Consider the following 25719-nt stretch of genomic DNA (forward strand, 5'->3'; position numbering starts at 1 on the left):
CCTTTCCTTTTTTTTCTTTTCTTTTCTTTTCTTTTCTTTTCTTTTCTTTTCTTTTCTTGCTTTCCTTCCTTCCTTCCTTCCTTCCTTCCTTCCTTCCTTCCCTCCCTCCCTTCCTTCCTTCCTCCCTTCCCCCCTTCCCTCCTTCCCTCCTTCCTTCCTTCCTTCCTTTCCTTCCTTCCTTCCTTCCTTCCTTCCTTCCTTCCTTCCTTCCTTCCTTCCTTCCTTCTTTCTTTCTTTCTTTCTTCCTCCCTTCCTTCCTTCCTTCCTTCCTTCCTTCCCTCCTTCCCTCCTTCCCTCCTTCCCTCCTTCCCTCCTTCCTTCCATCTTTCTTGCTTTCTGACTTTCTTGCTTTCCTTCTTCTTTCTTTTTTTTTTTTTTTTTTTTTTTGAGATGGAGTCTCGCTCTGTTGCCTAGGCTGGAGTGCAATGGCTCAATCTCAGCTCACTGCAACCTCTGCCTCTAGGGTTCAAGCAATTCTCTTGCCTCAATCTCCCAAGTAGCTGGGACTACAGGCATGTGCTGCCATGCCCAGCTAATTTTTTGTATTTTAGTAGAGACGAGGTTCCACTATGTTGTCCAGGCTGGTTGCGAACTCCTGAGCTCAGGCAATTTGCCTGCCTCAGCCTCCCAAGGTGTTTTTATTTCTTTTGTGTTTACTTTTGGGGTTGTTTGTTTCTTTGTTTGTTTTTGTTGAATTCAGACTTAATATTGTCATCCTCTCGGCATCGGCTCTTTTGAAAGGTAAGATTTGCAGACTTCTTCATCAGCTTTAGGCTCTGGGGAGCACAGAGTTGCTGTGCCAGTGAAGAGCCTCGGTGGGTTCTGCTTAGGCTCCAGCTAGAAAAAGCCTAGGTTATTTTTGCTGCTTGCTGACTATGGTGGCCCTTTTGAAGTGTGAGCTTGAATATATGCCCAGATCTGGTGGAAGGTGTCTATATGTTCCCCTTAAGATGATCCTCTTGGCAAAAATAAAACAAGATGAAGGAATGGTTTTGTGCCCATTTCTTCAGCCAACTCTACTTACATGTTTATCGTGTGTCAGGGACCATAGGAAGGACTAATGAAGAATAGATTTATAGGGAAGAGCCTCTGTCCTCGAGATCCTTGAGGCTGGCTGGTCAACATGAGGATGACCATGCAAGAGGCACCTTCTGTGGGTGTGAAGTGGTCCAAACTAGAACCTGACTGAGCCTAAGTGGGATGTAGTAGTTATGAACTCTGACTTTGAGGTCAGACAGAAAATAGGTCCCAACCTCAGCTCTGCCCTATTTTAACTAGGTGTCCTTGGACTTAGTTTTGCTATGCAAATATTTCTGGGTTTGAATTTTCTTTTCTGCTATAAAATGTAAGATCAGGTAAAGTCTGAAAAGCACTTAGCTCCCAGCCCAGCACATAATTCCTGCTGAACACATGTGAGCTTTGTCATTATCATCACTATTATTGTTGTTATTACTATCATCATCATCCTCATCATCATCTGTATTTACTGAATGAGAGAAGCCTTCACAATAAAAGAGATGATCAAAAAAGATTTGGAAAGACTGCCAGGGTTTGCCAAGGTACCTGAAGCCAGGAACTCCTCCCAGAGAAAAGAAAGAGTTTGTGCAAAGACTCAGAACTTTGAGCGTGAGCTGGGCTATTTTCTGGGATTAGCAATAGTAAAAATGACTGGATTTCTTGATTTTTTTCTGGGTAAAAGGTGTTGGTGTACGGGTCTTTTGAGAACCTAAGGCATAAAATAATAGACGGTGGTCAAACCATAAGAGGTCTTGAATGGTATGCTATGAAGTATTATTATTACTCTGGAAATAAGTAGAAGTTATGGACAACATTTGATCAAAGTTTAGCATGGCTGCCAGAATGAAATCTGGGTTAGAGGGGAGCTTGGAGACACGTATGTCTAGAGAGTTCAGGAAGGGTAAGGTACTCAACGAAGCGGGCTAGCACTAAAGGCAGCCAATAAAAGGAAATATAAGAAAGTTGACTAAGGTTTTCCTCCAAGGGCCATAAGATGGACTTTATCCCCCTCGTACACCTGAAAAAGCCTTTGCCTTCTTTAGTTCATGAAACAAATTTGCAAGAAATTATATAACTGCAGGACTGAGTCTCAGCTGACTGCAGATTTAAAATGGCAAATTCTCTTTTCTGATGTCTCAGTTTGTTGGCCATGAGTGGACTGAATCCCATACAGCCAGGAGAATCTGCTTCCAAGATTTACTTGCCCCTAGCAAATGACATATGCAAGTCCAGATCTCTTAGAAGATCTGAAATAATTATTTGGAGAAAGGAAAGGAAAGGAAAGGAAAGGAAAGGAAAGGAAAGGAAAGGAAAGGAAAGGAAAAAAAATGTATGATTTCTTCCTTGAGTACTAAGTTTCCTGGTTCTATTTAAAAGAGATTATAATTTAAAAATGTACGCCCCCATCTTTTCAGGAAGATTTCTACTGTATAATGTGACAGACTCCTGAAACATTGCTTTTAGTTTATTCAGAGCTGGTGCTAAGAATATGAAGATGAACCAAATGTTGTTCCTGCCCTTAGGGAGCCTGGTGTCCAGCACAGGACACAGACATGGAAGTGATAGATTGAAGGTTTTGTGGTGACAGGAGTGGGCACAGAGAGGAGATGCATCCTTGTCTGCCTGGGAGAATAAAACAGAGCTTTGCAGGAGGATGAAGACAAGCCGTCTATGTCACAGTGGTGGAGATGCATTTGCCATATGGTGACCATATTTTCTGAATCAAAAATCGAGATGCATGATCTGACACAAGGTTTGACGATGGGACAGAATTTTTGAAATCAAGGCGGTCCGAGGAAACTCAGGACATATGGCCGCCATAACCAATCATTACTGTGCACACAGGAGGCATGGTTTGATCCACAAACAACCAAAGCCAGAATTCAGGCAGACAATTTATGTCAATGCTTGACTCCATATGTGGCAAACTATATTTTCTGACCCTATCTATTGGTCTGGCCATGACTGGACACTTATTCATTCAGAGCAATCCTAAACAAAGTTGGGCATGCTGGAATGTAGCAGACTTTAGAAACTACCTGGTCCAAACTGCACCTTACCACGCCAGTGGAGAAACTGAGGCTCAGAAAGGGGAAGTGACACCCTCAAAACCATGCAGAACAGAGCTGGGTCTGGGTGCTTTTCCTTCCCTTCACCAGGGCTGGATTTGAGGGACACATCAGAAAAGCCCATGAATTGAGAGAAAACTCAATATGCCAGCCTTGGTGTCACTAAGGCCACAGTCAGCAGATTCACTCCTGACTGAACCAAAGTGTCATATTTGATGGCCTTGAGCTCAGATCTCTCCAGAATATTGATGAAGCTGCCAAGCTGAATGTGAGAATGCCAGGCTGTTTAAGACGCAAAGGAGGTTGTTATAACACGATTTGTCAATGCCAAAGAGTTCCAAGGACTCTGAGTCTTCAACATTATATTCTACTGATCTTTCTCCATTGGTGGTGAAGCTATAATGAAAAGAGAAAGCTCATAGAAATAGAGTGAGGTATTCACGTATGCGCATTCAGGAGAGAGAGCCGAGTCCCAGCCGGACAAGCGGAAGATCAAAAGTCCTCCTGCCTTTCCCCAAGATGGCACTGGAGAGGGAACCCACCTGACAGCTACACCCATTGATCTTGAATCTCTGGTCGTTCTGACTTGGGAAGAGGCTGAGCTCCAGACGTACATGCTGCCAAGAAACACTTGGTGCCTTCACAGCCAAAAAAAATGTAACACGCCTGCCCAGCATGTGAGAAGGGCAAAAAAAGAGAAGTGGTTTTTCCTCTGGGGCTGACAAAAACCAGCCCAGAACTCTGAGATTAAAATGCATGACAGGCATTCTCTTCCTGATGCGGGTCTGGACTAGAGGAATAATTTAGAAGAACTGATGGAATGACCTGTGCTTGGTATGCATGCCTCTTCCTCTGGAATTCCGGCATAGTCCCACCTCTGGGATCCAGAGCTGGTTGTGGGTATGTGGTCCAAGCTGGGGATCACTCATGTGTTTTCCTTCCTTTCCTCTCCTCTCCTTTCTCTTCCTTTTCTAGTCTTTATTTTTCTCTACTCATCTCGTTTGTTGTCTTTTGTCTTTCTTCTCTTTTGTCTTCTTTTCTCTTCTCTTCCATTTCTTCCCATCCCTTCTCTTTTCCTTCCTGCCTTCTCTTCTCTCTTTTCTTTTCCTTGTATTTCTCCCCATCTGGGATAACATATAATGATGCAAATTAAATATAAATTGCTTTGTGCCCAGATGGTGTTGGAATCTGAGACGCTCTCCCAGCTTACTGATCGTTCTTAGCCATCCATTCATATTTTCATCCATCCACCCGTCCTACCCATCACCATCTCCTGCCATCCTCCCAACCAAGCATTTATCTATCCTTCTCTTCAATTCACATCATCAACAGGCGTTTCCTGAATCACCTATAAGCACCAGGGACTCAACAATACCCTATGGCAACAGAAATAAATATGACTTCGACCTGGAATTTGAGAAGTCACCCAGTCTAGGAGGCAAACTTATAATTATTATTCTGTAAATGTTTGATAAGGGCACAGCCTTCAGTCCATCGGTCTATTCTGTGCGGTCTTTTTTTTTTTTTTTTTTTTTTTGTATTTTTAGAGATAGGGCCTCGTTTTGCTGCCTCAGCTGCAGTGTAGTGGCACTATCATAGCTCACTGCAGCCTTGAATCTGGGCTCAGGGGATCCTTCCTCCTTAGCCTCCCAAGCAGCTGTGACTGCAGGCATGTGCCACCATGCCCAACTAATTTTTAAAAAACTTTTGTAGAGAAGGGTCTCACTATGTTGCCCTGAATGGTCTCAAACTCCTGGGCTCAAGTGAACCTCCTGCCTTAATATCCCAAATGCACTGAGATTACAGGCCTAAGCCACTACACCCAGCCTCTGTGTACTCTTTAGGTGAATAGGAGTTAGTCCTCTGAAGGGGAGAGAAAACACCAACTCTCTAAGTTGAAGGAGCACATAGGAGGTGCACATAGGGTGATGACGAATTGTCCTGAATTGCCTGGAACTGAGGGGATTCCTGGGATGCAGAACTTTCAGTTTTAAAGCCAGTACAGTCTCAGACAAACCAAGATGGATTGGTCACATTGTGTATGCATTGGTCTGTGGGGCAGGCGTAATAACAGCCACCCAAAGATGTCCAAATTCTAGTTTCTGGAATTCTCAAGTATGTCACCTTATAGGCCAAGAGGGACTTTGCAGATGTGATTAAGAAAAGGATTTCGAAATGGGAAGATTATTCTGGACTACAAGTGTCCTTATAAGTGAATGAAAGAAGGGGGTGTGAGTCAGAAAAGGAGACGTGCTATGGTAGCACAGGTTAGAGTGATGCAGTTGCTAGAAGTGCCCCACAGCCAAAGTAAGCAGGAGACCTCCAGGAGCTGGAGAAGGCATGGAACAGATTCTCCCCCAGGGCCTCCCAAAGGAACACAGCCCTTCTGACGTCTTGATTTTAGATCCATGAGACCCATTTTGGGCTCTGACCTCCAGAACTTTAAGACAACAAATGTGTGTTGTTTTAGGCCACTAAGTTTATGGTAACTTGTTACAGCAGCAATAGCAGACTAATACACTCTGCTTTCCAAAAAATCCCCCAAAGACTTGGATGCAGGTTGCCTTGTTGCCTTTCCATTGCCCCAGGGCAGATTTTGGTTTTCTCCCAAAATACCATTCCTGTATTAATGAAGGAGGCAGTATGGGAAGTATTGAGAGCACATTGAAACACAACCATTTACTTATCATCCTGCTTAAGCTGGAGCATTAGAGTGGGAATCCAGATGCTTCAGCTGCATGTCTGGCTCTGCCTTTCCTTGCTCTGTCAGCTTGGTCTACCTCCCTGAAATCTCCGGTTCTTACTTATCTCTAAAATGAACTAAATAATACAGAATTATCATCTCAAATGTATGAACTTTGGTAACATTCTTAAGTGATCATGCATTCATAATGTGTTTGTGACTGAGTCCAGAGCATATGCATTTTTTGGGGGGTGACATCACACTCAAGAGAATTAAAATGGATTCTTGGAGGAGGGGCTCCTACTGTTTCTATGTTTTAGAAACTGGTGTACAGATGATACATAACTCAATACACAGTATACCCGTGGTATGGAAGGTTCATGGGGTGGTGACTAGGAAAATGTGTCCAACACGTCTCCTTTCGGGTGTGCTAATGGCAAAGAAAAAGGCTGAGAATCATTTGTCTAGTGATTGCACTACCTGTTGCTATTTGATAACGTGTGTTCAAGGGCATGGGAAAGATGATGAAGCAGAGGAATCTCAGGAACTTTCTGGAGTTAGATGAATATAAATCCAATTCTTCACATGGTTGTAGATCTGTGCCACTCTGAGATCAGTCTCTTTATCTATAACAGAAGATAGAACTCTCCTTAGGCTGTTGTTGGTATTTCATTAGATAAGTCAGAGAGAGATACAGATATACAGGCAAATACAAATTGGCACAGGGCTTGGCCTTCAATGATGTGTCTCCCCTTTTCTTCCTCATCTTTTTGCTCCTTACAAAATGTCATTGTGGAATCATTTCTTCACTGCCCACCCCTTACTGTTGTGCCCCCTACCTGACACATACTTTTGCTTGTAAATTGAATCAACATATGGAAACATCTAGCTTTATTTCATTCCCTGATTAGTGGAGCGCCAAACATGTGTGTTTGATTACTCTGGAGCCCAGGGAGCACACAGCACTGGAATAGTTTGACCCCTTTGGCCAGGGAGAAAAATTAGGCCCAAGGGGTGGGCTGGCCAAGCTGCCTCTGTGCTGCAACGTGGTCACAGGGTTTCTCACACCTTCCATAAGGCCACAGTCCAAATGCAGGGAAAGCTGAAGGTTTAGCATGGAGGTCGTTCCACCGGGTCGGCTTGTGTCACGACCAATTTGTCTTCAGAGACAGCGCTGGTGCTTCCAGAGACAGACTTTGTGCTTACCATCCCATCTTCCCACACTATGGAGTAAGAGAAGAAAAGAATAGTGTTCTACGGCCTGTTGCTGTTAGGATAAGGATTCCATGTCATGCTGTAGTGTTCTTTTAATGAACACCCACGGGGAGGAAAAATAAATCTCCAGGCTCAATAGAGGGGACAGAAAGGCTTCTTAAGGACATTTTCCCCTTTTAATCTGGCAAGCATCATGCACTGGAATTCATCATGTTTCCTTCTGCGCTTGGGCTGCCAGGAAACTCAGAGCCAAATTTGTGTTATATTCCTAACATCTGTACAAAACCTTTCTGATATTTTTTATGTTTTTATGTTTGATTTGTTCTTTGTAACTTTATCTTTTCAGTTGTTCCTGGTTCATTTCCAGAACCCTAGTGGGCTGATGTGCTCTCTGGGTAACTAACACCAGTGAGTATTCCCAGAAGATGTCTATTGCTATTCTCCCCGCTTCCCCCAGTTCTGAACCCACTAAAGATTCATAGTCCCGCCTTTTTTCACCAAACATTAATATCACACTTACATTGTGATCCAGAAGTCATGACCCACAAGGGACCACTTGGACCTTGCTTCTTATTTGATACCTAACTCCAGGAATTGCCTCTTTAAAGGCACTGGGTGAGAAATGATGGACCAGGCTCAAGGAAAGAAAACCCAGTCAAAGTTCAGGTAAACAAATATGTTTTGATCACTTAATCTAGGTATTGTGAAAATCAAGATGCATAGACTGTCATTCTGGAGCCCACAGTCTCACCGGGGTGACACGCAGGGAACAGTTAGTGTAGCACAGTCCCCTAAGTGCTGTGGCAGAACAGGTGTAATGGAGCACTGGAAACAGGAGGGAGATCAATGTTGCAGATCCCAGTGAATCAGGCAATACTTCCTGGAGGAAGTGGCATTTGAGCTTAATTGTAAAAGGCAGGCAGTTGAAAACTCATGTCCACATAGAAAACTGCACACAAACATTCATAGAAGATTTTATTGATAATTGCTAAAACTTAGAGGCAATCAAGATGTTCTTCAATAGGTAAAGGAATGAACAAACTGTGGTACATCTGTACCAAGGAATATTATTCAGCAATAATATTGATATGGAGGAAACTTACATGCATATTATTAAGTAAAAGGAGGTTAAAAATCTATATGCGTTCTGATTCTAATCATAAGATATTCTGGAAAAGGCTAAAATATCGAGAAATTAAAAAAAAAAACATAGTGGTTCTTAGGGGTTTGTTGGCAAGGAGGAAGGGATAGAAAAAGAGAGAGAGAGTGAAAGAGAGAGGGAAGACAGGTGTGCAGAGTACAAAGGTGGTCAGTAAGAAAGGACATTCTAGTTGGTGGCAATAATAGAAGCCAAGGCATAATACTGTGAAAATGCAGAACCTGATTCAATCAGGACAGGTCAGGCTGTGTTGCAGAAACTAAAATACAAGAGAGGAATAAGGGGGATGAGGCCTGTAGCAAGTGGACCAGAGCACAGAAACCTGAATTTTGTCCTTGTGACAATGGGGAATGTTTAAAATAACTTAAGCACAAGCATGCAATGGCCACATTTATTGGTCACTGCCACCAAGAAGCTGTGGACTTAAACCTGCAGCTTTGCTTACTTCCCCTACTCCTCTTCCAAGCCCAGTCAGTGGAGATTAACACGATCAAGTACACTTTTTAATGTCTAGTCTGTGAATATAGTTCATCAATGGTGCCCAGGAATAATGGGGCAGCCTGGAGCCAGACCGTGTGACAGTCAATAAAGAAAGACCAAAAGTATAGCTCAGTGAAAACAGAAGCATTTACTGGACAACGTGTAGAAAACTGCACATTCTCTCATTCTCTCTCTCTCTCCCCTTCCCCGCCACCTTCTTTCTCTCTCCTACCCTCTCACTCTTCTTCCTGCCCCCCCATAACAATGTTTTAGGTTTGGTTTATTATTCCCATGCATTGACAAAACTGAGGCTGATTGCCATGAAGCACTTTTGCCTAATATCAGAAGAAAGTGAGCCCAGGTCATTGGGCCCCAAATCCAATGCTTTCTATTTGAACTGCTTTCAAACTTGCTAATCACCTCTATTCATCAAATCTGAACTCTTTCAGCTTCTGCCAAAAAGGTCATTTATTGGCACACTGAATCCCACTGTGGAGAGGGCTAGAACAGGTGTGCCCTGGCCATCAGGTCACTACAATTATTATACATAGACTTCTGACTTCTGCATCCATGATCTCACAGCAGCATCAATTATTGTTACCCATATGTGTTATTAATAGCTTCCTAAGGCTGATATAACAAAGTACCAAAGCAGGGTGGTTTAGCAAAATAGAAACCTGCTCTCTTATAGTATGAAGGCAGAACTCTGAAATCAAGGTGTCAGCAGGGTTACTTCCTTTGGGGACTGTGAGGGAGAATCCCAGCCATGCCTCTCTCCTGGCTTTGGTTGTCTGCCAGCAATCCTTGGTATCCTTGGCTTGCAGCTGCCGCACTCCCGGTTCTGCCTCCATCCTCACATGGCCTTCTTCTTTGGGGTCTCTTCTATGCGTACGTGCAATCTTCCTTTCTTTTCTCGTACAAGGACACCAGTTGTTGGTCTTAGGGTCCCATTCTACATCCAGATGACCAAAATTACTTCTGCAAAGACCCTATTTCCAAATAAAGTCACATTAACAGGCGTGGAGATCAGGACTTGACCATATCTCTTCGGGGGACATAATTTAACCTGCTACTGCATAGACGAGCAAGAGGAGTTTTCACGAGGTTCAGTGACTCGTCCCAGCACACAGCTAGGAAGTAAGGGAACATTAAGACAGAAGACCAGCTCCTTCTACCACAAATCCAGGCCCCTCCTTTCTCTAGGTATCAAGGTCATTATCTTTGAATGAAACCCTTGGTTTACAGACGTACATTCAGAGCCAAGGAGAATCAAGGATGAGTTCCTTGGAACTTGGAAAAAGAAACACCTTTCTTAGTCTATAGTGTGTTTACTATATCTTGCTGTGTAACAAACCCCAGAGACTTTTTGTTTTAAAACAACAAACATGTTTTATCCCCCAGGTTTTGTGGGTCAGCAATTCCAGGTTGCTTAGCTGGAACATCTGCAGCCAGGTTACCCCCAGGCTACCATCAAGGTATCAGCTAAACCTGCAGCCATCCCAAGGCTTGACCAGGAAAGGGTCGGCTTCCAGGCCCACTCATGGGGCAGCTAGAGGGCTTGGTTCTTCCTGGGCTATTAGTCTGAGGGTCTCAGTTCCTTGCTTGTTATTGGGTAGAGACTGTCCTCAGTTTCTGGTCACCCAAGGCCTCCACAGAGCAGCTGGCTCACTCAGCCAGAGAAGGGATAGAAGAACAAAACATGTCACCATCTACTGTCACCTAATCTGGGACCTGACATCTCAATCATTAAGCCACCAAATGTGTCCCACACTCAAGAGGAAGATATTACACAAGAGTGCAAATACCAAGAAGTAGGGATCACTGGACATCACCTTAGAGACTGGCCACCAGACAGAGCCACAAAAGTAGACCCTCTTTGTCTATGGATGGAGTGATGGGAAGATGTGAGGAACAGAGCCATGGCAATCATTTCGCTGCACTGCAAGTAGAGCTGGGGATTTTGAGGAAGGCATAGCGTGGAGACTGAAGACAGGGCCAACACCAAGGGATACAGAAAGAACAGTCTTAGAAGAACCAGGTCCTTGATGACATGATTAAGTCTCTTGTTTAGCCTCCCCTGCAGCCAGAAACCTGTGAAATGTTCAGATATAACATGAGATAATAAATGTCGGGGACAGAAAGTCCTAACAGATGCATGACCCCACATATAAATATGGCCAAGGTAGTGAAAATAACCTCCTGAGGTTGTTTGCCTCCGGATACAAGTCGTGTTTATCATTCATCATCATTTGCTTACACGTGATTCATATCGGTACTGTGAGCTGGCCTGGGGTGACCATCCACAAGCTCAGGGCTGGGCTTCTAGCTGCATCCATATTCCCTTTTTATGGAAGAACACCTCATATTTTATCAAGAGCCCCGAAGTCAAGAAGTTGATGAGGTTAAGGTCTGTCTACACCTGAGCACACAGCCAAAACCCCCAAATCCCAGGGACTATTCATTTCACTGTGTTCGCAGGTGGGTTTTTAACAAAATTAGTAATGAGATCTTGTCTCCAAATCCCCTTTCCCTGGTGAATTCACTGGGGGAAAATCAGCTGGTCTGGGGGGAGGCTGCGTGGCCTGTTTTTTTCAACTGATGTTGAAATTCTACCATCTCCCAGCTCTGCCCTTCCACCCGCACCCACCCACACAGAGACAACTAACCATTAACCTGTCTTTTCCCATTTCACTGAAGAATTTGTGAGCATAGGCTCAGCACCCACCCTCTCTCTCTGACTTCCTCAGACTCCAAACAGAACTTATAGAAAGTCAAAGTGTAATTGTGGAGATGTATTTGTGCTCTGGCCTTTTCAACATTTTGAGAATCACACACTGTGGGCTCCCCCCAGCCCTGCCCTTCTCCCTCTCCCATAAACAATGTCTGATCTATAGCCTTTGAGGTAGGTTTCTGACGGGAATTGCAGGTGATGGAGCCACCTTCTGCTTCAGGGACCTCCCCCATTCCCAGGTGGACACGGCCTCCCCCACAACCTGCTCTGCTTCATGCATAGAGGGAAGCAATAACTATTCCCTGGAGATGCTGTATCTGATTCATAAGGAAAAAAAGGGATTTGTGAGGAAGATAATAGGAAGGATTTTGTTTTGGTTTGTTTTTTCTCTTTTCACATTTCATTTCTAGAAGTTTAACGACTAGTTATCAATGTTCCGTTTTATTTATCTACTTTCAAAATTTAATGAATACTTCTGGCTATAATTACCTAATTTTTATACTTCAAATGACTGGACACCTGTAGTTTGGAGCACATTATATTCCAGCGTGATGGCTTATAGTATCAAGTGCTGCGTATATATGGATTAATCAATAAGCAAATTCAATTCTTATGAGGTGCAGTTCATTCTTTAAATTGAAGAGGCACTGGCAACAGGAGGGAGAGGGTTTAGTGCTACTCTCTTAGGATGAGAATCTACCATGAATATGTTCACTTCTCCTGTTGCTCCTTTATTATCCAGGGAAGTGGCTTAATCTTTTCTAAGTGTGGCCATTGTAAGCAAGCTTGCCTATCCTTTTTTAGATGGATTTCTTTATTTGCAACACAGTGTATGAGTAACCTGAAGAGGGGGGTCTCAGTGCCCCCTCAAACCATTCAATTCTATAAAATGCCCAGGAGGTAAACATTGGAGGACTCCACTTCTAATAGGTGTGGAAAATACAATTCTACCCTCTCTAGATGTGGGTCCTGATAAGGCTAGAAAGCTCAGCTTTTAAAGTCATTGGTACTCTTTGGTATAATGACAACCACCATTGGACTAAATACCAATTTTAGGGCATGTATCTGAGGCACTATGCCAGGTACATCACATACAAATTCCAACCTCACAGCAGAGTGTGAACTAGTATCTCCGTTCTACAGATAAGGAGGTTCGAGGTGTGATAGACCGTATCACATGTGAAAGTCATGTAGTTAAATCAAGAATATCTCATATCTAAGCAATTTTTTCTGCCCACTCTATTACATTAATTTATTATTTTTTCTCCTTTTATTTCTTTCCTTCTGGAGTACTCACACTAACCCGTCTCACATTCTGTTAGAAGCAAGGCTCATTAGAATAAGAAAGGCAATTGCCTGAACCTCACCATCTTTTGCTGGAGCTTACGGAGAGGCAGTCATGGACCTCTTGAGACCAGGAGGCCCAGGTACAGGTGATAAGAGCTCAGCTGAGACCAGAAAGGGCAGAAGGTGAAGACTAATGGACTCCCACCACCCGCCCACTGGAACCCTGGGGGCCTGGAGGCTAGGAATTGTGAGCCAGACTAAAAGAGCATTTTTGATTATCCCAGGAGAGAGGTGTTTAGACAGGACAATTAGGTCATTTAAAGTGACCATATTTTGTGTTAGAACCAAGGGAATTCCTAGTTCAGCCTGCCCTGGCTTTCTTAACCTCATTGGGTAAAGACATTGATGAGGGAAGAGAGGAGTCTCTCCACAGCCTGGTGGTTCACAAGGTGTCATCTGAGACCTCTGTGGAGGGTCTACAATCAGGGGAGGCTTGTGGGACAAGGTGCACAGAGCAGGTAAGGATTCATGGAATGCAAAACTGATGAGAGTTTTCATAATGTTAAATAGGGAAAGAAGAGGAGGGTCACAAGGTAAGAAATTGTAAGCCACAGGATGTGTAAAGGCTGCTTTGATGAGGGAAGTTTGGACCACTCTGGGTGACCCACCTGAGTGAGAAGGAGAGCTGTTGGGGTGGGGCTGGTGGAGAAAACATCACCTTGCTAAGGCCATAAAGATGGCCAGGAGTTAGCAGGGAAGAGGCACGGGGAGGGCTTTCTTGGAAAAGGGGCCGTAAGTATTGGTATAGTGACAGTTTTATATTTAAATTTAAAGAATGTCTTGATGGATTTTCAAGGTGAGCTTTTTAGGCCTTTCCACCTTCCAATGTCTCCCGTTCCCCATTTTCCCTACAGATCAAATGACCAAATTCAAGCTGCTGTGGCATTTGACTTTCAAAGCCCAATAAATTCCATTCCTTGTTAATCTGTTTATTCATCTCTTAGAAATACTCTTTCCACTCCCACCCCAGTTTCACCTGGAGGTCTCACGCAGGAGTGCCTTCTCTCTGCTATGCTCTCTGACTGCTGTGACCCCTGTGCACCCAGATGGGGCCAGAGTCACTCCAGGAAGTCTCCTGTGCTGGTCCCACATCTTTCTCTTCCTCTTTCAGCCTTCTCTGGATGCTAACAAAGCTGTTGATAGCTGTTGATGGTTTGGCTATGTCCCGACCCAAATCTCATCTTGAACTATAGTTCCCATAACTCCCACATATTGTGTCATGGGAGGGACCTGGTCGGAGGTAATTGAATCATGGGGGCAGTTACTCCCATGCTGTTCTCATGATAGTGATTCTCACAAGATCTGATGGTTTTTAAGGTGCTTTCCCCCAACTTCACTCATACTTCTCCTTGCTGCTGCTATGTGAAGACGGACGTGTTTGCTTCTCCTATTGCCATGATTGTAAGTTTCCTGAGGCTTCGCTAGCCCTGCAGAACTGTGAGTCCATTAGACGTCTTTTCTTTATAAATCACCCAGTCTCAGGTATGTCCTTATAGCAGCGTGAGAATGGACTAATACAGCTGCGTTCTGAGTCCGATTTTATCTGTTTTATGGCAGTGTGATAGCCCCAGCTGGGCTGTGTACTCTCGGAGCACAAGGCTCTCGCTGTAGAATTCCTCAAATTCCCCAACAGACCCTAGACACCATGGATCTTTCCATAACACTCTACAATTAAGGGCTGGTTCCCAATGACTGACTCTTGAAAAATGCTCGAGTTTCTTCCATTAACAAAATGAAAAAAACAATACCACTTAAACTTGACCGTAATGTGTTTGAAATGTTACCTTCTCTTAACCAAATGTCCTCTCCTTTTTTAGTTGAACAATTTAAATTAATTAGAAATTTATTATACAAGTTATAAGCCTCAGGTATTAGACCTTCCTTTTTTTGATTACTGGTGGCAGTCTGATTTGTTTATATAGTGCTTCAGAATTGACAGAAATCTTCTGGAGCCATTATCACTTTTTCCTGCTCAAAGGACTGAAAGAGTATTTTCTATCCATTTGACAAATGAAGAAGCTAAGCCATGAGCGAATGAGCAAGAGTGAGCCCAATAAGCTGCAGAAGAGGAAAGGGATACAAGTCTATGTGACAGAAAATTTCCTGCTCATTTTAAGGCACTGGTCTTTTCTTCTTTTGTTTTGAGACAGAGTCTGACTGTTTCACCAAAGCTGGAGTGCAGTGGTGCAATCTTGGCTCACTGCAACCTCCGCCTCCCAGGTTCAAGTGATTCTCCTGCCTTAGCCTCCTGAGTAGCTGGGATTACAGGCATGTGCCACCTTCCCTGGCTAATTTTTGTATTTTTAGTAGAGAAGAGGTTTTGCCATGTTGGGCTGGTCTCAAACCCCTGACCTCAGGGGATCTGCCCATCTCGGCCTCCTGAAGTGCTAAGATTGCAGGCATGAGCCACTGCACCCAGAATGGCCCTTATCTTATAAATTCTAAAAAGCAGATACTACTGGTCTTACCTAAGACCATTGACAGGGAGTCTGAAAACTCATAGACATTCATTGGAGTGCAGTGAGAGGTGGGAAAGTGTGTTGTTTTGGTGGAGTGAGGCTCAGATGCATTTCTCATTCTTTCTGTTCATGTAATCCCAGCACCGTGGGAGGCCGAGGTGGATGGATCACCTGAGGTCAGGAGTTCGAGACCAGCCTGACCAACACAGGCAAACCCCATCTCTACTGAAAATACAAAAATTAGCTGGATGTGGTGGTGCGTTCCTGTAGTCCTGGCTACTCGGGAGGCTGAGGTAGGAGAATCGCTTGAACCAGGGAGACGAAGGTTGCAGTGAGCCGAGATTGCACCTCTGCACTCCAGCCTGTGCAACATAGTGAGACTCATCTGAAAGAAGAAGAAGAAGAAGAAGAAGAAGAAGAAGAAGAAGAAGAAGAAGAAGAAGAAGAAGAAGAAGAAGAGGAAGAAGAGGCGGCGGAGGAGGAGGAGGAGGAGGAAGGAGAAGAAAAATCGTGTTGGAAAATATTGTGTTTCCTTCAAATTCAGATTAAGGGTGAGCAGTTTAGGAAGGAAAAGGGATGGAGCAGAGCCTTCGGTAATATTTTAAATCAAAGGGATTGGCTATAAAATGTGGAGACCAAAATAACTACTGAGAACACAATGCTTTCACATAAAATAAAAACTTGGGGAGAAGACTCCAGATAAGAAAGACTAACAGTTGGCACTTACGTTTCAGTGTTATTTACCAGCAGGAAAGGATGATTTTGAGTGATTGAGCGGAATGTGCTGAGCTGGAGGTGAGTTTAATATGGCTGCAAAGCTCGGTACCGTCCTGGTCATTGTGCCTTCTGGGAGAGGGAGAACGACTGTGAGTTCCTGAGCCCAAAGGTAATCTTTTCTTGCTTTGTAGTTCTGAGGAGACTGCACCTGGATGAAGTTGTAGAAATCTGGGCTGTGTGGTATGAGATGCATGCATGCAGACTAAAAGGCATTCAGCCAAGGGATCTAAAAATAATTAAAAGAAGAGTGAGATTACCTCTCATGGATGGACACAAACACCAACTGTATGCATTTACCCTAAATGACAACAGAAGGAAACCAGAAAGATAATTGAAGGATTGTGAAGATCAAAGGGCTAGAGGATTTGCTCTCTCAGGCATAAGGGTCTAGAATTGCAAAAAAAAAAAAAAAAAAAAAAAAAAAAAAAAAAAAAAACAGAAAAAAATGTATGATGCTAGCATGTAGTTTGCCTGGCAGAAAACCTTAAACAAAAACATAGGGGAATTACTTCCCTTGGAAGAACTCAGATTTGGGGGAGGGGTGGTTCAAAATCTACTCTCATAAACTGTCAGAAGTACATTGGGAAGACAGGAGCTATGTGCAATCAATGAAAGAATAGTTTAGCGGATCTGCTAGGATAGTTCATCATTGCCTACTATTGCAATGTGACATCAAATAGGAAGCCCCAGTTGTGTTGCTCCATTACGTGTGCATTCGACAAGCAGAGCCTTGGGCATAGAATAGGACCCCTACGTTTCTTACAGCTGTGATAGAATGTAGAGTATCTCTTTGAAACAAGCCCCTACATAAGCCTCAAAAGAAACAAGTACAATTCAGAAGATGTGAACTCAGGAATATCCAAGAAAAGAGGATGAAAAATCAGACTGATGGGGAAAGAGACTGGTATACCATTTTTTGAAGCCAAGTACTGCTAAGTTAATCCTGTAGTTGATCTCAGTAAAAAGGAGGACATTAATAATCTGCCCCAAAATACATATTTCAGTGTATTTGATGGAAGGTAAAGACTTAGAGAGAGAAGAGCCCTTTGCAAAGACTAAGAATAGTTCAATATGGCTGCAAGGCTCCGAGGTGCAAGGTACAGACTACAAGCTATTTAGAAACCAGACCAAAATCTCTATGGTTCATGCAGAGGTTTCTGAGAATTACCCCAAGTCAGCAAGGGGGACCACTGGGAAATCACACATATAAAAATGGCACAATAAAGTTCGTGTTTTGATCATCCTGTAAAGATCTGTAAAGATTGTCCTGGACCTGAAATAGTGAATAGACAGGAAGAGTGAAATAATAGAGGTAGGAGATAAATTAGGAGTTTGTTGTAGAAGTCCAGAAAAAAAGATAATGAGGCCTAGACTGAGAGAATGGTGGAAAACGGTAGTGGGTTGGAGAGATTAAAAAAAAAAAAAAGAAAACTATTGAAAAGATAGAATCCATAGGCCTTGTTTCTTAATGAGATAGGTGGGTCAGTGTTGAGGAAGGACAGGTAAAGACCTCTAGATTTCTCAGTTGGGCATCAAGTATGTGGTAATGCCATGAATCAGGGGACACTGACAATGGAGTAAAGATTTGGGGAGGAAGATGTTATAGGGAAGCTAAAGTAAAGTGAACTTGAACATACTGGTTTTTGTTTGTTTGTTTGTTTCTTTGTTTTGAGATGGAGTCTTGTTCCGTCACCCAGACTGGAGTGTAGTGGCAAGATCTCAGCTCACTGCAACCTCCACCTCCTGGGTTCAAGGCATTCTCCTGCCTCAGCCTCCCGAGTAGCTGGGATTACAGACACCTGCCACCACACCCAGCTAATTTTTGTATTTTCAGTAAAGATGGGGTTTCACCATGTTGGCCAGGCTGGTCTTGAACTCCTCTACCTCAAGTGATCCACCTGCCTAGGCCTCCCAAAGTGCTGGGATTACAGGCGTGAGCCACCATGCCCAGCCAAAGATATTAGTTTGAAGGCTCTGTGATATATCCAAGTCTCAAGACAGACATCACATATATGAATGCAAAGGTCTGGGGTCTATGGAGAATCAGGGCTGGGAATGCAGCTCCAGAGTCATCATCATGAGTGGTTAATGCAGTCTGGGAAGCAGAGAGAGCCCAGGAGATAATGTAAATGAGATAATATGAAATTATTTATAATATTTTAAATGGTCTATGGTAAACCTTGAGGAACATCAACATCTAATGACTAGTAGAGAAAGACAATCCTGGAAAGGTTAATAAAAAGAACACTGAAAGAGGCAAAAAAAGAAACCCAGATCTAGGGGCCATTAAGGAAGTCCCAGGCAGGACCCAGGAATATTCTTCAGGATAATGGCATGGGTCAGGGCACAGGTACTAAGACTCTATTATGGGTTCAGCTTTTTTGATACAGATATGAGTAAGAGTAACATGCCTGGTCTAAGTGCCCAGAGAAGCCAGGAGGATTTAGAAAAAGAAACACTAGGATTATGTCTTGAAGGCTGAACAGGAATTTTCTGGGAAAGGAGAAGTCATGCCAAGCATGAGGACCTGAATATACAAAGTCCAAGTCATGGCCCAACATGACGTGGTGGAAGAACAAGAAGCAATTCCATGTTGCAGGTTCAGTGGGTTTGTGGTGGAAAGGTGCCTGGGAGGATATGGGCACATGGGGATTTGGAGTGGAATGGAAGGTTGTGCTAAGAAGCTTGAGTCTTGTCTTACCAAATGTGTGGACCCTTAGAGCTTTACAAGAAGATAAGGAGCATGTTTCATCCTAGTTCAGAAGATGTCTTTAGTAGTGATAGCCCTAGAGACTAAAGAACTGTGTGGAGAGGAGACATATTTAGGAAAGAGACTGGGTATGCTTTGGATATTAATGCAGGGAATTCAGGGGTGGGTATTCTGGGGCTTGTCTTGAGCAAGAGGGAGGACGATTCTGTTTTTCCAGAAAGAAAAGAGGAGGACAGTTTTAGAGTCCAGCAAGGGATAGTTGAGTTACAATAAACCTAGTCCTGATCATTGTCGCCTATTATTTCCATAAAAAACAAAAACAAAACCAGAAGCAGTGGGCAGCGGCATTGGCTAGTGTCAGGAATTTGAGAGGAAATGAAGATCTAACCAAATCTTGGCGATGAATTCTTTTTGACTTTCTGGAGCTGAATCAGAGACCATGATCCTAGACCATGGCACAACCTCTGATAGCATCCTGTCTTTCAGAGTCTTTGGTAGAGAGGGCAGCGGCCTTCTGCTGAACATCTCCTCTGTTCTAAGACCTTAACCCACATGATCTAATCAATGCTAATGCCAACACTATGAAGTCACCCTTAGGAAGCTTGCCTTTCCCTGGCTCAGACTTTAAAAGTGGCTGAGTTCAATTTCCAGCCCAGCTGATTCTGATTCCCAAGGGACTTTTTCCTTCTTTATATCCACATTCCCTTTATCCATTGATCACACTGTCTGGCATTATCTGGCATCACCCTGGTGAAACAGTTGGCTGACCTTACTACTCCTGACTCCTTAGCTTGCTGAATTGCTATGGACCAAAAGTGAGACTAAAAGTAAATTAGGTGGGGCAGAAGGAATCAGGATTTGCATTATCAGTCTGGTGATTCTTGTTGACATTGCTGAAAACCTCATCAGGTGAAGGGCAGAGGAGCCTGTGTCTAATTACGTTTTATTTTATCAATGACTAAGTGCTGCTTTTCTAGAAGCCCCATTAAAAGCCAGTGAAAAGGATCAGTTGGGACAGAGTCCCCAGACACTCTTCACTTCCCATCCCCCATACACATTCAGTGCTTACTCAGTGAAACATGGCATGTGATATTCTTCTCTCAATTCTCCAGTTGACAAGGCAGTCATGTCCCTGGAAGGGACAGCCTCCTTTTCACTGCTGTGATGGAAAGAGATGAAGAAATGAGCTAGAAACTATGGACCATCAAAGAAGCTGTCATGACTTAATGATGACTGAACCATTTCTCAGATGAAGAAAATGAGGCATAAGAGTTAAAAGTTAATGCGTTAAAGATCACATCTCAGTCTTCGTCTCCATAGAAGTATAGATATATTTCTGGGTAACTGTTTACACATTCCTCTCCTCCGTGTGCTGTGAACAATTGGCAGAAAAGGTCTGTCTTCCAACTTTGGATCCCAACGCTTCATAGTGTTGGCACACGTAGACTGACTACGAGCTCACAGCTACACGTGCTGCTGAATGAGAAGCTATTGTTTGTCAGGCATTTTACTGGTCCTGGCATTTGAGTAATGATGTTAATCACTTTTATCTAGTTCCATCTCCAATTTCATGTTGCATTTGTTGTTCATTTTAATCCTCCCTTCCTTGTGAAGAAGACAGTATTATTGTCACCATTTTTGCAAGTGTCGAAACTAGCAACCTAAGAGTTTAAAATCTGCCTTAGTTCACGAGGCTCCTAAGTGGTAGATGAGAACTTGAACCCCAAACTTCAGATTCTGAATCTTAAATGGATGTGCAGAGCTACTGAGATGAATAGGACCCCATCTCCACCCTCAGGAAGATTTTAGTCTCAGAGAAGTGGTCTCAGAAAATAAACTGAGGGATGTGCACTCCACTCTTTTGTTGACTGGGGTCTGCCCGTGGGTCCAGTCTATGGGTTTGCACTTCTGAATGGGAGCAAGGTCCTGCTTGGGGGAGGAAAAGCAAATAGACAGGCCTGAGAATTGGTTCAGTCATCGTCAATGTCATGACTGCTTCTTTGATGGTCCACAGTTTCTAGCTTGTTTATTCATCTCTTTTCATCACTGTACTAAAATTGAGTCTGTCAACTCCAACCAGAGAGGGTTCAGGAGATCTGTGCACAGTATTCTGTCCTGGCCATGACCCCACCAGGGAGCAGGCAGGAATTAAGTGATGAAAAATGCTGGTATGAAATATTGCCATAATTGCTTTCTGGAAAACAACAAGCTTAATTCCCAGTAAAACAGCATCAGAATTTTCCAGGCCCTCTGATGGGGAAAATAAAATGCCCTTCCTAGAAATTTCTCATGCTCTGTGGTTTCTATGAGATGATGAAGACTCTGTAGAGGATAATGTGGTGATAAGATTTTGGAATCCATGCTCATTGCCCTGTTTCTTCGAATGTATGCAGGACTCTTATTAAACAGACAAAAAAAACTCCAAAGCCCAGGCTGATACATATTTTAAAAATCTCTATGAGAATGAAAAATGACCGTAGAGTCACTCAGCTTGAGTTCCATCCTATCCCTTAATAGCTAGGAATCGCTGAGTACGTTAGTTAAGGTAGAAAGCTCTGATTCTGTTGTTTGTAAAAATGAGACTAATACTAGAATTTTCCTGATAGATCTGTCAGTACCTTTTAATAAGTTATTCCAGATTAAACACTTAGTCTTGTGCCTGGTACAATACATGTTGGCAGTGATCTTAACACTTTTACTGTTTCTCTTCTTCTCTAACCTGATATGTTGAGACTGAGCTGTTTTACTTCAATGACCCTTTCTTCTGTGCCATCACTTCCTTTCTGAATTCACTGAATTATTCTAGGTACAGAATATCCTCACAAGGTAGTTTTGTGGACCCACAAAGCCCTATGATGGCTCCAGAGTCATGTCTAGTGCTGGATAAATGTCTATGGCCCTGAACTTTGAGGGGAGAAGATTGGTGAGTTGAGTCAATACATGTTGAACTGTACAGCAAGAAGACTCAACTCCCTTTTTGTGATCATTGAAATCATTTCAATTCATTTCCTTCTTGGTTGGACAGAAACATGTTTTCAGTAGTGAGTAAATCTTGAGGGAATCCACTGACCTGAACACTCATATAATGCATGAAGTTAATGGACAAAAAATGATATTCATCTTCAGTTAATAATAGCATTTTCTTCTGCAGCACCTAAACTTAGGGGTGGTGAGGGATACTATTGGTGCAGCCACTGTGCCACCGGCAGATACATGACCTTTATTGTATCTAACTATAATTAGATCTATGGTGAAATAAAATAAAAACCAACACAAGTTTTGACACTAAGATAATAAATTATAAATTATGGAAGTCTACGCCACCAAGGATCTTGTAAACAACAGGCTGGTCTCTTAGCAACAGACCAAGGAGAGCAGGTTGTTGATAGGAACGGAGCAGTGATTACTGCAGTTTTGCAGTGATTACTACCAAAGACCAGGAACTACATTTCACCACCTGCCCAAGGCCCCATCTCCGCCCAGCCCTTCTTTGTCCAGTGGCCAGTGCCCCTTTCCCAGTGACCCAGGTGATCAGACCCCATGGAAGAGACAAAAAAGATGTGGACTGAAGGACAGAGATGGGCTGAGGATACCCTGTGGGAACATGAGGGAATGAGAAAGGGGGCAGGAGAAACAAATACATTCTTATTTGATATTGTTTGAAATTAGGACTCCAAACGGGGGACTCCGCTTTTCCCTGCCCCCAACTACCTTTGGTTTTAAAAATCTCACTGAGAGTGGTTGTCATGAAGGAATTTAGACAAGACTTTGACAAGGTGCCAAAATGGTTTATTTTAAAATGTTGTTCCCGAAAGCACCAGAATATTACGTTGGAGCAAATGTTGCTTGGAAGAGCGAAGGGGTTGTGGTCACACAGACTTGGAAGAAGGGTGATGGGGATTAAGGTGCTTGTGACTTGGAATTAACAAAGGCAGGTGGACCGAAGGACTCAGTCACCAGGAAGCTTTTTTTTTTACAAATACATGGTTAAGAGAGAGTGTGTGTGAGTGTGGGTGAGTGTGTGTCAGTGTTTCTCAACTGTGGGGCATTTTCGGAGTTGGGGTGCAGAGGGAGGTTTTCTTTAATTAATTAGATGTTTACCTCCAGCATCATCCCTCAGTGGTTTACACAATCATCTGCCCACATGTTAGGAGCGAGATTCAAGAAAGCCTCTTGGAGTGAAATTTTCCTGGAAATATCCTGATTCTTAGCAGCACACGCCCTCTCCCTCTTTCTGTGACGGAAACAGCCAGTTCCGCATTATTCTAAACCACAAAGCAAGCGACATGCCATCCTAACTTAGGATCTGAAGGAAATATCAGCCCCCTAATTGCACAGGGGCCACACAGCCTGCATCTCGCTTCATCGTCCTGACTGTATGCATTTTATTGTTTCATAATAAAAGTGGCCGACTAAATTATGACTACGTGTGATTTATCTGGCATGTCATTTTAGATTTTTCATATGTATAAATTTGCCATTTGAAAAGAAGGCGAAAATTCACTGCTATTCCCCAAGGCCTCGTTTTTGGGGAGCTCCTCTAATATCATGAACAGAGACTTTGTGACTTTCGAAGTGATTAGCTCCTATCCAGAGGTTTTGGAACATATCTGTGTTCACAAGCCGTCTGCCGGGGTGAAATTCTATCTGGAATAGTGTCCCAACCCCATCGGAGAGAGGCTCTGGATTTGTAAAACCCCTGTTAAGGACCCCTGGGTATGAGCCCCCCACAAACATGTCTGCGGCACCCACAGCTATGCTGCAATGAAGGCCCCATTGCTCCATTGCACAGATGAAGTTGCAAAGGCCCAGCAATGTCAGCCAACTTCCCCAAGCTTAATGCTGGGGCCTGCTTCCACTCCAGGACCAAGTGGCTTCAAAGTCCATACGTTCCCCACCATGGTGGCCTGCCCTGGGGAAGGTCACTGCCAAGAAGGCTCCAGGGCCGTCTTGCAGCTGCTGCCTCTTCTTCTTTTAATTCCGAAAGAAATGAATCATCATGAAAAATCAACAATTCACAAGATATAAAGTGAAAAGGCAAAGTCCCCCCTCATCCTCTCTCTCAGCCCCTCAAGTACATTAGAAGATCTTTTTAGAGTTGAATTTTCACTCTGTAGGAGGGTGTTCTATATACAAAGGATATGACCCTTTCTTCTTCTTTAATTTGCTTATAGCTGGTACATTTCGAGAAAATAAAAGTGACCCATGCCTTTGATGTTTTTTATTTTCGCTTATTTTTGTCAACATATCGTGGAGAATGCTGAGTTCTTGGAATTGTTTTCCCCTTTTTCCCTCTGAGAGCAAATCACCAAGATGTGCTTTTCCAGAGCCTAACATCCTTGAATTCACAAAAGTTCCAGTCTGGAGTCATAAAGTGGAACGGAAGCAGTTCTAGTCAGTTCTGATCATGGCAACATGAATTCTCCCCTTTCCCCAGGGAGACTCAGAAACCTGCATTTTCACAAGATTCCCCAAGTGACATGTGTGCACCACAGGGTTTGAGAAACCCCGTGCTGGACTCAGCTGCTTCAGAGAGAAGAGGCAGAACAATTGCCAAGCTATCAAGGAAAGCTCAGACTGACAGCAGAGAACTCAATAGAAATGCCCCATCCGACTGTTGTCACTCAGGCCCTAACTACTGCAAGAGAGTGGAGCACTGTTTCTCCCCTGAAAAGACTGGATTTCGACTAAATGAAAGCAAAACTCTGGGGACAATTTCCCACCTAGTAGCTTGAAGCCCTACCCGGTCACCAAATTGGCCTAGCTGGTCCTACCTGTATTTGGTAAGAGCTGGGGATTGGGACCAAGCAGAGAGCAAGACCGAGCTGGTTTCCTCTCCGGTTTCCTCCGGGATGGCTGGGTCCCAGGTCCTGCCCCCGCCTCGCCCTGTGCAAGCTCGGTGCAGTGCAGCCCCTCCGGCTCTCGCCCCAGAATGCCGTGCGCAGGCTGGCAGCAGTTCAGCTGAGGACTAAACGCTTGGCTCAAGTTCAACACGGCTGCCAAGATTTGGCAACCAGAGAGTTGCAGGGAAGCAGCAGGCTGCTAAACCCTTTCACATTTTTAATTAGATCCACACACCCATGTCTTTGAGCTATCATAAATATACAGATGACATAGAGAGTATTATTCGGGGTTAAAAAAAAAAAAAAAAAAAGGGAAGCAAACTCTACTAAGGTACAGCTTACCTTACTGAAATAATTTCCCTATCACTAGTTTGAGGGCTGAGGAGGAAAACCAGAAGGTAGTGATATTTGCTTAAGTAGAACCACGTCTGACAAGGGAATCTACCCAGGATCTGGAAAACACAGGTCCCGGCTGCCTTGCTGTCATCCTGGGCTTCGAGAATATCACCAGAAGAGGGCATTCTTGGCGCCGGCTCAGCCCTGTGCAGCCCGGAACTGGCAGGGAGCAGTGCTGGAGGAGTCATCCCTCAGGCCACTCCCACCTCCCATTCTTCGGGATAGCGTTAACATCGCCACGGAGCAGCGAGGTTGCCTCATTCGCCCTAAATGCAGCAACTTTTATATTCCGTGTTGCTTTACTATTTTTCTCGTTTTATTTCCTTCCCTGGATTGTTTTTCGGTATCTTCCCCTGGAAAACAATTGCCGAGGCTTCTAAATTTTTCTAAGTCCTGTGCCACAATATGCTCAGCTTCTTTCCCTCAGAACCAGCCTTTCGCCTGCACTCAGCCCCTGGGCGATTCTCCCTCTGGGGAGGAAAGAAGATTCAACTCTTGATTCAAATACTACCGGGTTTCACTCTGGTTTCGCCGCGTGGCTTTGGACACAGGATTTCAAAGCCTTCACGTTGGTTCCTTCATCTGAAAGATCCGAAAGCAGTTCTGGCCTCACAGAGTGGCTCTGGGGTTTGAATCGTATGTACAAGGCTCATAACACAGTCAGCACCTAATAATTAATGTTTGATAGAACATGTGCCGTGTAGATAGTCAGCTAACAAACAACGCCACAAAAACAACAGTGTTAGTTCTTAGTCTTTTTCTTCCCTGACCTGCTTCTCCTCTTGTTTGTGACAAAGACCACCCATGCTTCTCAGACAACTAACCGTAGTCTG

At 43.7% G+C, this 25719-nt stretch overlaps 1 long non-coding RNA gene across 1 annotated transcript in view; it reads right to left on the reverse strand.

Moving 5' to 3' along the window:
* The window catches only part of LOC108519080 (uncharacterized), a 54772-nt gene extending 30203 nt beyond the window's left edge, over positions 1 to 24569 (reverse strand). Inside the window, exons 1-2 of the long non-coding RNA XR_001882512.1 lie at positions 24422 to 24569; positions 15888 to 16163 (exon numbers count right to left, since the gene is read on the reverse strand). This is a non-coding gene — a long non-coding RNA (uncharacterized LOC108519080). The remainder of the gene's footprint in view (positions 1 to 15887; positions 16164 to 24421) is intronic.
* Between the last annotated feature and the right edge of the window lie 1150 nt (positions 24570 to 25719).

Source organism: Rhinopithecus bieti, unplaced genomic scaffold (assembly GCF_001698545.2).
Source record: "Rhinopithecus bieti isolate Rb0 unplaced genomic scaffold, ASM169854v2 scaffold_41913, whole genome shotgun sequence".
Taxonomy (NCBI): domain Eukaryota; kingdom Metazoa; phylum Chordata; class Mammalia; order Primates; family Cercopithecidae; genus Rhinopithecus; species Rhinopithecus bieti.